This window comes from Dama dama, chromosome 18 (genome assembly GCF_033118175.1).
Source record: "Dama dama isolate Ldn47 chromosome 18, ASM3311817v1, whole genome shotgun sequence".
NCBI lineage: Eukaryota > Metazoa > Chordata > Mammalia > Artiodactyla > Cervidae > Dama > Dama dama.
The window spans coordinates 54,267,709-54,280,411 of NC_083698.1; the positions used below are offsets into that span (position 1 = coordinate 54,267,709).

At 37.7% G+C, this 12,703-nt stretch overlaps 1 protein-coding gene across 1 annotated transcript in view; it reads left to right on the top strand.

The window, feature by feature from the left end:
* IMMP2L (inner mitochondrial membrane peptidase subunit 2) overlaps positions 1-12,703 on the top strand; it is a 914,520-nt gene that overhangs the window by 47,588 nt on the left and 854,229 nt on the right. The gene's annotated exons all lie outside the window — the stretch shown is intronic.

Below are 12,703 nucleotides of genomic sequence, written 5' to 3' on the forward strand. Positions count from 1 at the left end.
CTTTACTTTTAAAATACTACTCAGTAGTTCTTTTTTGAGGTTAGGTTTTCCAGTATTAATTTACAGTATGACTAGAAGGATAGGGGAGGTCCATCATGAGGAGTCACAGCTAGTTAAAGGTGAGTCATCAATGCAAACAAGGTACATGATGTAATTCAATGGAAAATAGGATTCAGTTTATGAAATAGTTGACCTTTTTTGTTTTATCAAGTTATATAGGCATGTCTCTTTTCTTGGGTGAGATGTACCTTTAGCCATGCTCTGCCCACACAGAGCGCTAGCAGACATTATTGGTTAATGATTATTCATACTGACCTGAATCACTTCTACCACTGGCTGCTGAAAGGTTACCATGAAAGTAGATGCACCGTTTTTTTTTTTTTTTTCCAAGAAGCACCACATTACTCAACATTAATTTAACTCAGGAAGCGAAGGCTGATATTGCATACAGTTGAAACTACAGAGGGAATTTATGTCGGTGAGACGCAATTATTCAAATTAGAAGTTCAATCGCTTACAAAGGCTTTTAGAATAAAAAGGTGCCCTAGGAATAGTTTAATGACCTCACGCCAAAGTTTTAGAATTTATTTGAGTAAGAATGCCTAAAGCAGGGTCACTGGTTCTTATAAAAGGTGTATGTGTTCTACATGCACAATTAAGATGTAAGACTTAAAAGAACAACGGAAAGAAATCATTTTGTGTCACTGTTCTTTTTTTGTTGCAGTTGCCACATAATTTTACATAGTATGCTGTTTGCCTTCTTCCAGAACCAGAGGGGAAAATGTTTGAAAACAGTGCACAATACTATCTCTTTAGCTCAGACTTCAGAGAAAGATTTATGCAGAATAGATTAGAAAATTAGAAAATTTGAGGGAAAATAGAGTCTAATCAACATTGAGGTCTTTATTTATCAATACCACACATTCATTTGTCCAAAATTGTCGATTTTCAGCTACCTGAGAATAATGATCCTGAAGAAACTGGCTTGTAATAAACCTTTTAGACTTCTGCCTGGCTCTTTGCACTCATTGTCTGTTGCCTTCTGAGTTTAAAATTAAAAGTTCCATTAAAAAAAAATAAGCAAAGAGGCTGATGCTCTTTCTCTCTTTTTGTCACATTATTTATTTTATTTTATTAGAAAAAATTTAAACCTATAGTGAGCTTAATATACAGTGGTTGTGGTAGTTAATTATTCTTTGCTACTCTGAGACACTAGATATAAACAGACTCTCAAGGAAAGAGATGTATCATGATTTACCTGCCACAGTTTAAGGTAGAGTTAGGGAGTTTTATGTTACTTGCTGAATTTGCACTTCCAAGGTGCTGGGAATTGCCTGGCACACGTTTCCTGTGAAGCTGACTGCTCTGTGCTCTTCCTACTTGCTCTTGGTGGCCTAGGGCTGACTTTGGGAAGCCAGGAGTTAATGTTGGAAGCCTTTATTGGCTTACGTGTGTGCATTCTTCTCAAATTACTTTTGGCTCAAAAAATCTCACCTGAGGTTTTTACACCTTAGGATGTTATGCATTTTTATATAGTTCTGCAACCTGTCATTAATAGAGAATTCAAATAGATCAGTTTGCATTTATAGCAAGAAACATATGTGATACTAAAACCATGAATGAGTGATGACTTTAAAATGTTCCTTTGGAGGTTTTCTTCATGTCCCATGATAAAATAACAGGGTGCTTCTGTTCAATATAGCCAGGGTTAGATCTGTTATTTAAACACTGACTTCATAGCACTCTCTCTTTTTTTAATGTTGGAGTATTTTTAGACTTATAGAAATGTTGTAAGAGTAGAGCAGATAACTCCCATGTGTTCTCTGCTCAGATTCCCCAGCTTTCAATATTTTGCCACATTTATTTTATTCTCTTCCTCTTTCTCTTTCCTTCCCTCTCCTCCCCCAATTTATAACATATGATAGATAATATATAACATATAATATATGCAGCTGTGTTTCTATGTGTATATACTCACATGTATATGTGTTAAGTCGCTTTAGTCATCTCCAACTCTTTGCGACCCTTTGGATTGTAGCCTGCCAGGCTCCTCTGTCCATGGGATTCTCGAGACAACAATACTGGAGTAGGTTGCCATGCGCTCCTCCAGGGATCTTTTGGACCCAGGAATTGAACCCATGTCTCTGATGTGTCCTACATTGGCAGGCGGGTTCTTTACCACTCACATGTATGAGTAAGTTCAGTTCAGTTGCTCAGTCATGTCTGACTCTCTGCGACCCCATGGACTGCAGCACATCAGGCTTCCCTGTCCATCACCAACTCTTGGAGCTTTCTCAAACTCATGTCCATCAAGTCCATGATGCCGTCCAACTATCTCATCCTCTGTCGCCCCCTCTTCCCCCTGCTTTCAATCTTTTCCAGCTTCAGGGTCTTTTGCAATGAGTCAGTTGGAATGTATGAATAAATATACCCACAAACATTGCTATTGAGCCAGTGTAGAGTAGGTTGTATACAGTACTTCTGTATTCTCTGCTGAGTATATTCATGATGTTTGCTAATTGGCATATTACTGCTTTTCTTTTATATGTTTTTTAAATTTAAAAAATGATTAAAATGTTTGATTTAATATTTTATTCAGATTTATATGCATAGAACATTTGATACATTGAGATGTTGATTCAAGTTCTAAATTTTACATTTGAAAAATGGAGGCCAGACATTGGAGATGATTTACATAAAGTGGCAGAGCCATTAAGTTTGAGAAATGATTTGAACCAACTCTGTTAATCCTTTGCATTTTACTAAATAATAACCCACAAAAGTTGTGCTTTATCGCTGTGCTACAAGTGCCTCCTGATAGTATTCCTGCTCATGGAGATATGTTCCATTTTGATTTTTATTTATTGAATGATATAATTAGCAAGTTATTTAATTTGGGAATGGTTTTATAGTATATTTGGCATTTAAAAAAGATAGAAATTACATTTATAAGTGGGAGACGAAAGATTTAAAAATTTTGAAACTCAGGTTGATAAAAGATACCCTATTTTAAACTGAAGACTATAGACTCTCTAAGAAGGAATTAGACAAAATTAGGCAGAGTAGACATATTGAAAGTATTTCCCATGCAGAACTCATTAAAAAGTATAAATAAAACATTATAATGCATAGTGACCTTGCTGGAAGGTAAGGGAAATGATCAGAGACCACAGATAAGAGGAAATGCATTTCCAGAGTAGTAAGTATGCATTAAAATAAGCAGCTTTCCTATGGACATTTGTCAGTACCTGGTAACTTAGAGTTTTGGTTTTAATGGCCACAGGAGAACAGAAGACAAGGTCCTGGGTCCATACAAGGTGGTTGGCACAGGAATTCTGAATAAATTCAGGATCATGAAAAAGACACATCGTTAGGGAATGAATAAACTAACACCAGAATCTGTTCTGAGGGAAAAATTGTCTAGGTTCTGAGTTCAGAGGAAAAGCCCTAATGTGGGATTGAGATTTAAATTCACCTTCACTGTAACTGAAAAACCCTAAACAAAGATATTTATAGTGGCGAGGGGTTTAGGGTAGTCTCAGTCACCTGGCGGGAGTTATCTCCAGTCCTCCTGGGCACACGCAAAGTTTGATGAGCGTGATTTCACAGTGAAAACTGTCATACAGTGAAGTGAGTGCTCCTAGAGTTTAGTAACCTTTAGTAGAATCAGGTCTTAAAGACTTTAGATATTAGAGCTGCTGCTGCTGAGTCGCTTCAGTCGTGCCCGACTCTGTGCGACCCCATAGCCGGCAGCCCACCAGGCTCCCCCGCCCCTGGGATTCTCCGGGCAAGAACACTGGAGTGGGCTGCCATTTCCTTCTCCAATGCATGAAAGTGAAAAGTGAAAGTGAAGTCGCTCAGTCGTGTCCGACTCTTTGCGACCCCATGGACTGCAGCTCACCAGGCTCCTCCATCCATGGGATTTTCCAGGCAAGAGTACTGGAGTGGGGTACCATTGCCTTCTCTGATATTAGAACTATCATCTGTTCAACGTAGCATGTTTGAAGAAATAAAAAGGAAAGTGAAAATAATGTGAAAGCAACAAAAGCTTATTTAAAATGGTCAAGCAAAGTACCATTTTTTAATCTCTTGTGCTTTAATATATTTTTTAAGATATAGAAATGGAATTGTGATTAGGTTAAAAATCCTTATCTTCTATACTATGAATCTTGTAAAATTTGCAATGAAATATATATATATATATAATAACATGTAGATGTTATATATAATATATAATAATATAACATATATAATAAATATATAATATATATTATATATATATAAAACAGAGATTTACTTTAATATGGAGGAGGAAAAGTGCAATGGGGTTACAGATGAAACAACATTGGCCATGAGTTCATAATGTTGAATCTAGATGGTGCATAACATGGTAGCTCATTATTCTATTCTGTTTCCTTTTTTAAAAAAAGGGTTTATACCCATTTTGAGTGATTTTTAATAAGTTTATAGAGGTATACAGTCATCACTTTTTAGAACATTTCCAAGATCCCTCATACCTGTTTGAAGTTAATTCTTGGTTCCATCTTGCGTTTGTCAGCCACTGATCTGCTTTATAGATTTTCCTTTTCTGGATATTTCTTGTAAATAGAAGCAAACAGTATGTAATCTTTTTGTCTGGCTTCTTTTACTTACCATAATGTGTTTTGAGGTTTATATCTGTTGTGAATACATGCTAAGTCACTTCAGTCATTTCCCACTCTTTGTGACCCACCAGGCTTCTCTGTCCATGGGATTCTCCAGGAAAGAATACTGGAGTGGGTCGCCATGCCCTCCTCCAGGGTATCTTCCCTATGCAGGGATTGAACCTGTGTCTCTTACATCTCTTGCATTGGCAGCAGATTCTTTATCACTGAGCCAGCCACCTGGGAAGCCCTATCTCTGTTGTACCATATATCAATAGTTTGTAAAGTTTTCTTGCTGAATAGTATTGAATTGTATGGATATACCACATTTTGTTTATCTGTTCACCAGTCAGTGAACATTTAGATTATTTCTGCATTTTCATTATTGTGAATAATGCTTCTGTAGACATTTGTGTGCAGGTGTTATAAATAGGTTCCCCAGGTGGCATTAATGGTAAAGAACCCACTTGACAATGCAGGAGACATAAGAGATGCAAGTTCCACCCTTGGGTGCAGAAGATCCCCTGGAGGAGGGCATGGCAATACACTCCAGTATTCCCAGGAGAATCCCGTGGACAGAGGAGCCTGGCAGCCTGGCAGGCTAGTCCATAGAGTCGCCCAGAGTTATACATGACTGAAGCGACTTAGCAGACGGGCACACTCTGTGAACATGTTTTCATTTCTGGTGTTGGGCCAGGTTTCCCTTTGGTGTTTGGCTGGATTAGGACAGGTATTATAAAAATATTTTTTGTTCCCCTTGGCCATCCTTTTCCAGTCTTTTGGCTATAAAGTGGGCTCTTCTTCAGCTTTTTTGTCCTGCCTGTTGGTATTTCCTGGTTGCAGGTTTCTCTGGCACTTCATCTAGGATGCACGGAAAGCAGAAGGGACACCCAGGGAACTCACCCACCATGTCATTCCTTATGTCCTCAGGTCCCTAGGCTCCAGTATATCTTTACACCTTTCAGAATCTTCTTGTATTTGTTAATTACGTCTGGAATGTTTTAGTTGTGAGAGAGGACCAGTGATGAATGGAGGTACACCATTTTGGTCCGAGACTGTGTTTTTTATTTTTACTAGTAGTCAAATGTGAATGAGTTCTGCCCTGTGAAAAAAGACCAGAAAAGTGAGGTGCCATTTCCAGGCCTGATGCTCTATCTTCTGTCTGCTGGCCAGACAGAGGACCCAGTTGAGGACTCAGACAACAGGCGAGATGGTGAATCTACCATATAGAAAGAACCTGGGTTTCTCAATGACCAGGCGTAGTAAATCCACTTACCGTTGTGTCATATACTTGAGCTTTGGAGATTCTTTTCACAGTTAGCCTAGTTTGGTTATACAGTAAGACTTAATACTATACCTTTTCCTCTCTGCTTTTTCTTGTTTTACACGTCCTTTAAAGCTAAACTCAAATTCGGTTGTTTTCATACAACTTTCCCTAATCCTATCATTCACTTATTTGAAATCCTACAGCCCTGTAAATTTAACTTATGATTATACTTTTTTTTTATATTGTTCTCTAGTCATCTTAACCACATGTTAATACTATAAGCTTCTAAAAGATAGGGACCATATTCCTCTCACCTACCTGTTCATGGGGATGCTTAATAACTGCATATTAAATTTGTTCTTTGAAGCATTGAAGTGCCTGAATAATTAAACCCTACAGCAATAATGATAAAATGAAATTATCATCATTAAATTTTTTTTCCTTTGAATTTGAGGGTGTTTCTGCACTTTTCACCTGAAAAACTTTTAGCTCCTTGATGACTCCATCATATTCTTTATAGCAGAAATTTTCAAACCTTTTTACCTATGACTCATATCATAGATTTTCATTGTACACACAGACACATGACTGAAACAAAAGTTTCATGTAACAGTACTTAAACTGTAATTGCCATCATTATGTGCAATGCCCTCTGATATTTTCTATTTTGGTCGCAACCCATTAAATTGATTCTATGACTCATTCATTGGTCATGACCTGTAATATGAAAAATGCTGCTTTACTGCAAGAGGGAGGATTGAAAGGCGAAGCTGCTCAAACTGAGCTATTAGCTAAGGACATGGAGCATGTTAGCCCTTGAGTCTGACATTTTAAAGGTGGGCTTGTTGTAAGAACTTCAAGCAGTAGATGTAACACACAAAGGATAAGGAGGCCCGTGGTCTGAGAAAGCCCCTGTAGTAGTTAGTGTTGTCTTTGGGTCTTTTAAATTAACACTACTTGGGTACCTGAGCCCCATTTCATATCTTTGGAATTAGAATCACTGCTGGGACCTTGGAATCTGCATTGTGACAAGCTCTGTAAATACTTAAGTTTGAGAATTGTTGTTGTTTTCTCCATAGAGTCCCAGCTCTTGGGTATGACAGATTGTTGGGCAATTTGCCAAAATGAGAACTACTTTTGTTTAAAAAATCCTGATTGCCTTGGTTTGTCAAGCCTTTGAATTCTAACTCTTAGTAATTTTTTAATATTTTTGTTTGTTTGTTGAGTTATTCACCATATACTTGGGCTAGTTTTAGCTTATTTTTGTTCCTAACCTCATACCAATTGTTATATAAATTTATAATATTTTCATTTTTGATTTTTAGAATTTCTAAACTTTGTATTTATTTCTTCTTCCTAATTTTACTTTTATGTTATCTTCCTACTTTATTAAATCTTTAAAAATGTGTGACCTACATTTTCTAGTTATCTGTTAATGATAGTTAACTACTATTAATGATAGTTATCTATTAATTTTTAAAATTTAGTTTATTTGTTTTACCAGCTGTATTGTTCAGTTGTGTCTGAAAACATGTGTCACTAAGTCCTGTCTGACTGTCTGTGACCATATGGACTGCAGCACGCCAGGCTTCCCTGTCCTTCACTATCTCCTGGAGTTTTCTCAAACTCATGTTCATTGATTCGGTGATGACATCCAACCATTTCAATCTCTGTTGCTCCTTCTCTTCTTGTCCTTAATCTTTCCGAGCATCAGGGTCTTTTCCAATGAGTCAGCTCTTCGCATCAGGTGGCCAAAGTACTGGAGTTTCAGCTTCAGCACCAGTCCTTCCAATGAATAGTCAGGGTTGATTTCCTTTAGGATTGACTGATTTGAGCTCCTTGTCGTCCAAAGGACTCTCAAGAGTCTTCTCCAGCACCACAGTTTGAAAGTGTCAATTTTTGGATGGGAGATTTGTAGATTTTTACAGTAATTGCCCCTCGATGAATCATACCTCCCTCGTTGCTTTATATAGTTGTCCCCACCCCCCACACCTGCACATTGACTCTGGCCTTGTGCCTTGCTAGCATCAGCGGATGTTATCCAAGTGGAAACTTGGTAAGCACTTGTGAACTGGGAACATGCAAGACACTCAGGCTATGCTGCTGGAGGGGACATTGACATTCTGGCCAACAAGCCCCAGGTAGGTGCCTGACATGTGACTAGGGCCATGTTGGGCTTTTCAGTTCCATTTGAGCCCCAGATGGTTATGGCCACCTCAGTGACCACAGGAGAGAGCAGCAGAGAATCTGCCCCACTGACTAGAGCCCAAATTGCAGCATCACAATCAAATAAATGGTTGTTCTTTTAAGACATAGTTTTGGAATGATTTGTTAGGAAACAATAGGTAACTGAAACAAAAACTGGTGTTATTAGTGAGGTGCTGACATAACAAGATCCCAAAATGTGTCTCATTGGTTTTGGGACTGGGTGGCAGTTGGGGGCTAGAAAAATGGTGATGGGATTGTTGGCAGAGGCTGGGAAAATGACAAACAACTGTCAATGGAAGCTTGAAAGGTGGTGAGGAAACTATTTTTGGAGATTGGAGTGGTGGTGACCCATTTTTATGGTACTGAAACAATTTTAAAAGCTATTACCTGTAGGAACTTAGAATGCAGAAGATCTATGTACTGAGTTTGTGGATCTGGCTGCAGATCCAGGCAGAACATTGAAACTGTCAGCTGGCTTCTGATAGCTCTGTGTAAGGTATGGGGAGAGAGAACTGAACTTAAAGCAGAAATTAGAGGAAATAAAGGGTGCCCAGAAATTCCTGTGTTGGAAAATAAAACTGTCTTTAGTTGTCTCTGGCAGGCAAAAGATTCTTGTAGGGAGAAGCGGTCTGGAGTAAATATCAAGTATTCTTTATTAAGACCTTAGAAAAATTTAAGGTAGATCCTTTTAGCTAGATGAAAAGGATGATACGATCATAAGAATGTTAAGGGTTTTGTGCCCTAGCAACCCAACACTTCAAAATTAGAGAAAGGTCTAGTTTGAAAAAGAGTTATGGTTATAGTTTAAGGGGGAATAGAGTGAACCTCAGTTAACTGAATAGAAAGTCAATAAAGTTTTAAAGGGTTGGAATTGGCTTATACTAAAAGGGAAGGTCAGTTTAAAAAAAGGCCTCTGGGCCTCAATTTCCTAAGAATAGAAGCATTTCTGTTTAAAAAGAACCCCAAAGCCTCGATGGTGCTAGTGGTAAAGAACCTGCCTGGCAGTGCAGGAGATGGGAGAATGTAGGTTCAATCCCTGGGTTGGGAAGATTCCCCTGGAGAAGGGCATGGCAACCCACTCCAGTATTCTTGTCTGGAGATTCCCAAGGATAGAGGAACCTGGCAGGCTACAGTCCATAGAGTTGCGCAGAGTTGGACATGACTGAAGTGACTGAACATGCACGCAAAGCCCAGAGGGAAAGCTAAGAGCCCTGGAGAATAGACTAGTAAACCATTCCAGAGAACAGAAGTGGGCCCTAACAAAAGGAACATTCCTGTCCCTGAGGTATGAGGCTCTCAAAACACCTGCTGCTGGATTTTAGACCTGCTGTGGAGAAATGACTTCCGTGTTTCTCCTCTTCCCTTTTAAAATTTATTGCAAGTTATACTGTCCCTGTCTTTCCATTGTATGTTGCCTATTTGGGGGACAGACAGTTTCTCTTTTTGCTTTATAAACCTCTGATTCAACATGAGCTGCATTCAAGTTATACCCTAGGATTCTCATCCATATTTAGAACTGGTGCATATTATGAGGTAATAGACTTTGATCCTTTTGCAGAAGTCAGAGGAGACATTGGGAATCCTGGAAAGGGTCGCACGTGTCTGCATGTGGGAGGGATGTGATTCACTGGGGCCAGAGGGCAAGACTTCAATAGAGTGTTACATTAACATCACCTCCCCTGTCCCCAACCCCCATAAGTCATGCCTTTTGGTTCTCAAGCTCTTTTGTAGACCACTTCCCTGACTCTTGACTTGGTCATAGGACTCCCTTTGGCCAGAGGAATGATAGCAGACATTACTCAACAGAGGCTTGTTAGAAGCTTGCACAGTGGGGCTTGTTCTCTGACATCACTGCTGTCTCTATGACTGCAGTTGCCTGAATAATCTCAGGTCAAACTAGCTGACTAACCTCTCAGTTAGTCATTTGGTGGTGGTGGTTTGGTTGCTCAGTTGTGTCCGACTCTTGTGACCCCATGGACTCTAGCCCACCAGGTCCTCTCTTCATGGGACTTCCCAGGCAAGGATACTGGAGTGGGTTGCCGTTTCGTTGCCTGGGTCAGGGATTGAACTTGAGCCTCCTACGTTGGCAGTTGGATTCTTTACGGTTGAGCCACCAGGGCAGCCAGATTAGTCATTCAGCATAGCCTAAATGCAGAACGAAGAATAAATAACTGATTGTTGTTTTAAGTTTTGGAGTAGTTTGTTTTATAGCAGCAGGTGAGTAATTTAAGGATTATTTGCTTTTGTCCCTTTCCTTTGCCACAATGGTTTTTGATTCCTTTCAGTAGGTTCTTTGTTTTCTAATCCCTTCCATTTTGTTTTTGATCCCTTCCATTCTAATAGCTTTGATTTATGTAATTCAGAAGTTCCATGGACCAAAATTTCTACTGATACCCAATCATGCTGCTAGAATGAAGTCTACCCCCCACCCCCAATATGATGCAGTATCAGGTTCAGCAATGAAGAGCTAAAGGATCTAAAATCCATGGTTTTATCTTCACAGATTTGTTCACAGATATAGTAAAGTGAAGTGACTAGATCGCTGTGCCCTGTACCTGTTTGGGAGGTTGGACTTTTCAGTTATGTACGCCTGAGGAAATAATTCCAGCACCCTTCTAAAATCCTTTTTTATTTGTTGAGCCAACTTCTTGATGTTGCTTCATACCTTACTATGAACTTCTTTTTAGGTCAGGAGGATGCATCAGAGGGAAACGTGATTTCTTCTGGGCAATGGGGAAGGACATAGTAGTGAATAAGAAAGACTTATTCAGTTTTATGAGGATGTTGAAGATTCATTGGTATATAGATGTATCTTGGTGTCAGTACATAGACATATCTATGTAGCTGACTTGGATTACATATAATAATCTGTCTTCTTGTTAATATGTGCACATGTTTATTATCTCAATTTAATATTTCATTAATTGTATATCATCTATTTCATAATTAAAACTATTAATTTGAATAGCTGTCTCAATATCTGTTTTATTAGCAGGGAACACCATACACATATTTAATAGTAGTGTTTTGTAGTAACTGAATTATTGCATTGAACCAGAAAGTTTGCAGAATGTACCTTTGCAGTCTAGTTACAGTGATCTGAATAAAGGGGATGCTTAAACACTAAAGAATTTATTAAGAAGACAGAAAACTTAAAAAGTATTTGTAATAAAAGGGTATAAGAATCAAATGCTCTTTTTTCATTTTAAAAAGTTAATTGCTTCATTTTTCCTTTAAAAGCATTACATTTTGATTGAAGAAAACTTGGAAAATATAAAAAAATACACAAAATAAAAATAATCTATACCACCTTCCAAAATTAGTTACTCTAAGATATTATTGTACGAAACTCACAGTTAAAAAATACTGAATGATCTATGTGTTACAGGCATTATAGTATTGTATTCACTTTAAATAAAGTAGTTTAAATGCCTGCAAATCCTATGATGAAGGAACTATTACTAATCCATTTTACAGATGAAGAAAGAGTAGAGAGATTAATCTGTTGAAGATTACAAAGATTTAAACCCAGACTTTTGACTTAAAAGTTTGCATTTCTAAACCATTATAAGTTTCTCCTACCCTTTCTGCAATTTTCCTTCCTCCCTCCCTGCCTCCCTCCTTTTCTTTTCTCCCTTCCCTTTCTAAACTTGATCCCACCAATTTATTTTTTTTCCATTTATCACATTTTCACCTAATTTATTTTACCAAACATACCCAAATATCCTTAAATATTTCTCTGCAATGTGATTTTTAATAACATCTAGTATCTAGTGTAGACTGGTAGTCTACAGTCCATGAGGTCGCAAAGCATTGGACACGACTGAGCGACTTCACTTTCACTTTTGGTATCCATATACCACATGGTTTAACCACTACTATTTTAATCAGTTTTCTGTTACTTGTATTTAGGTTGGCTTAAGTATTAAGCTATTATAAATAATGCAAGATGAGTATCCTTATACATGTTTTTTGATTATTTCCTGAGGATAACTTTCTAAATATGACATTTTTAGGCCTAAGGATAAGACCACTTTAAAGACTTTAGATATATTTTGACAAATCACCTTTTGAATAGTTAGTAAAGATTTTTATTTGTGCAAGCAATATATGGGAGTGTCTGTAAAACTTTGATGTATCACTCTCTGTATATAAAGAATACAAGTTAAGTCTAGGAGAATGAAAAATTAGCAACTCACTCTACTTCTAAGTTAAAATGGTATGTATCCATTAAAAAATTTATTAATATAGCTTTAGAGGCTTGCTTTTTGAAGAAAAGTTGAGAAATTTAGTATCTACAGAAATACAAGTTATTTTTATGTGAATAAAATTTCATGCAGAAATATCAAAAGGGTGAGGAAAATAGTCACCTCAATTTAAAGTGAATATTTTTTTAAAAGCTCTTAAATCTCTGAATAAAATGTGTTTAGATTCATATCTGGGCTTTCAAGGATATGGAATCCCATTGTCTAACACAATGTTTGGCAGAATTGGAATTCAGGAGTTTTTCAGTGATGAAGGAATGAAAGAGTAAAAGAAAGCACAAATGAATTTTTATAGCTTCACTTCCTTAATGGAGGCATCC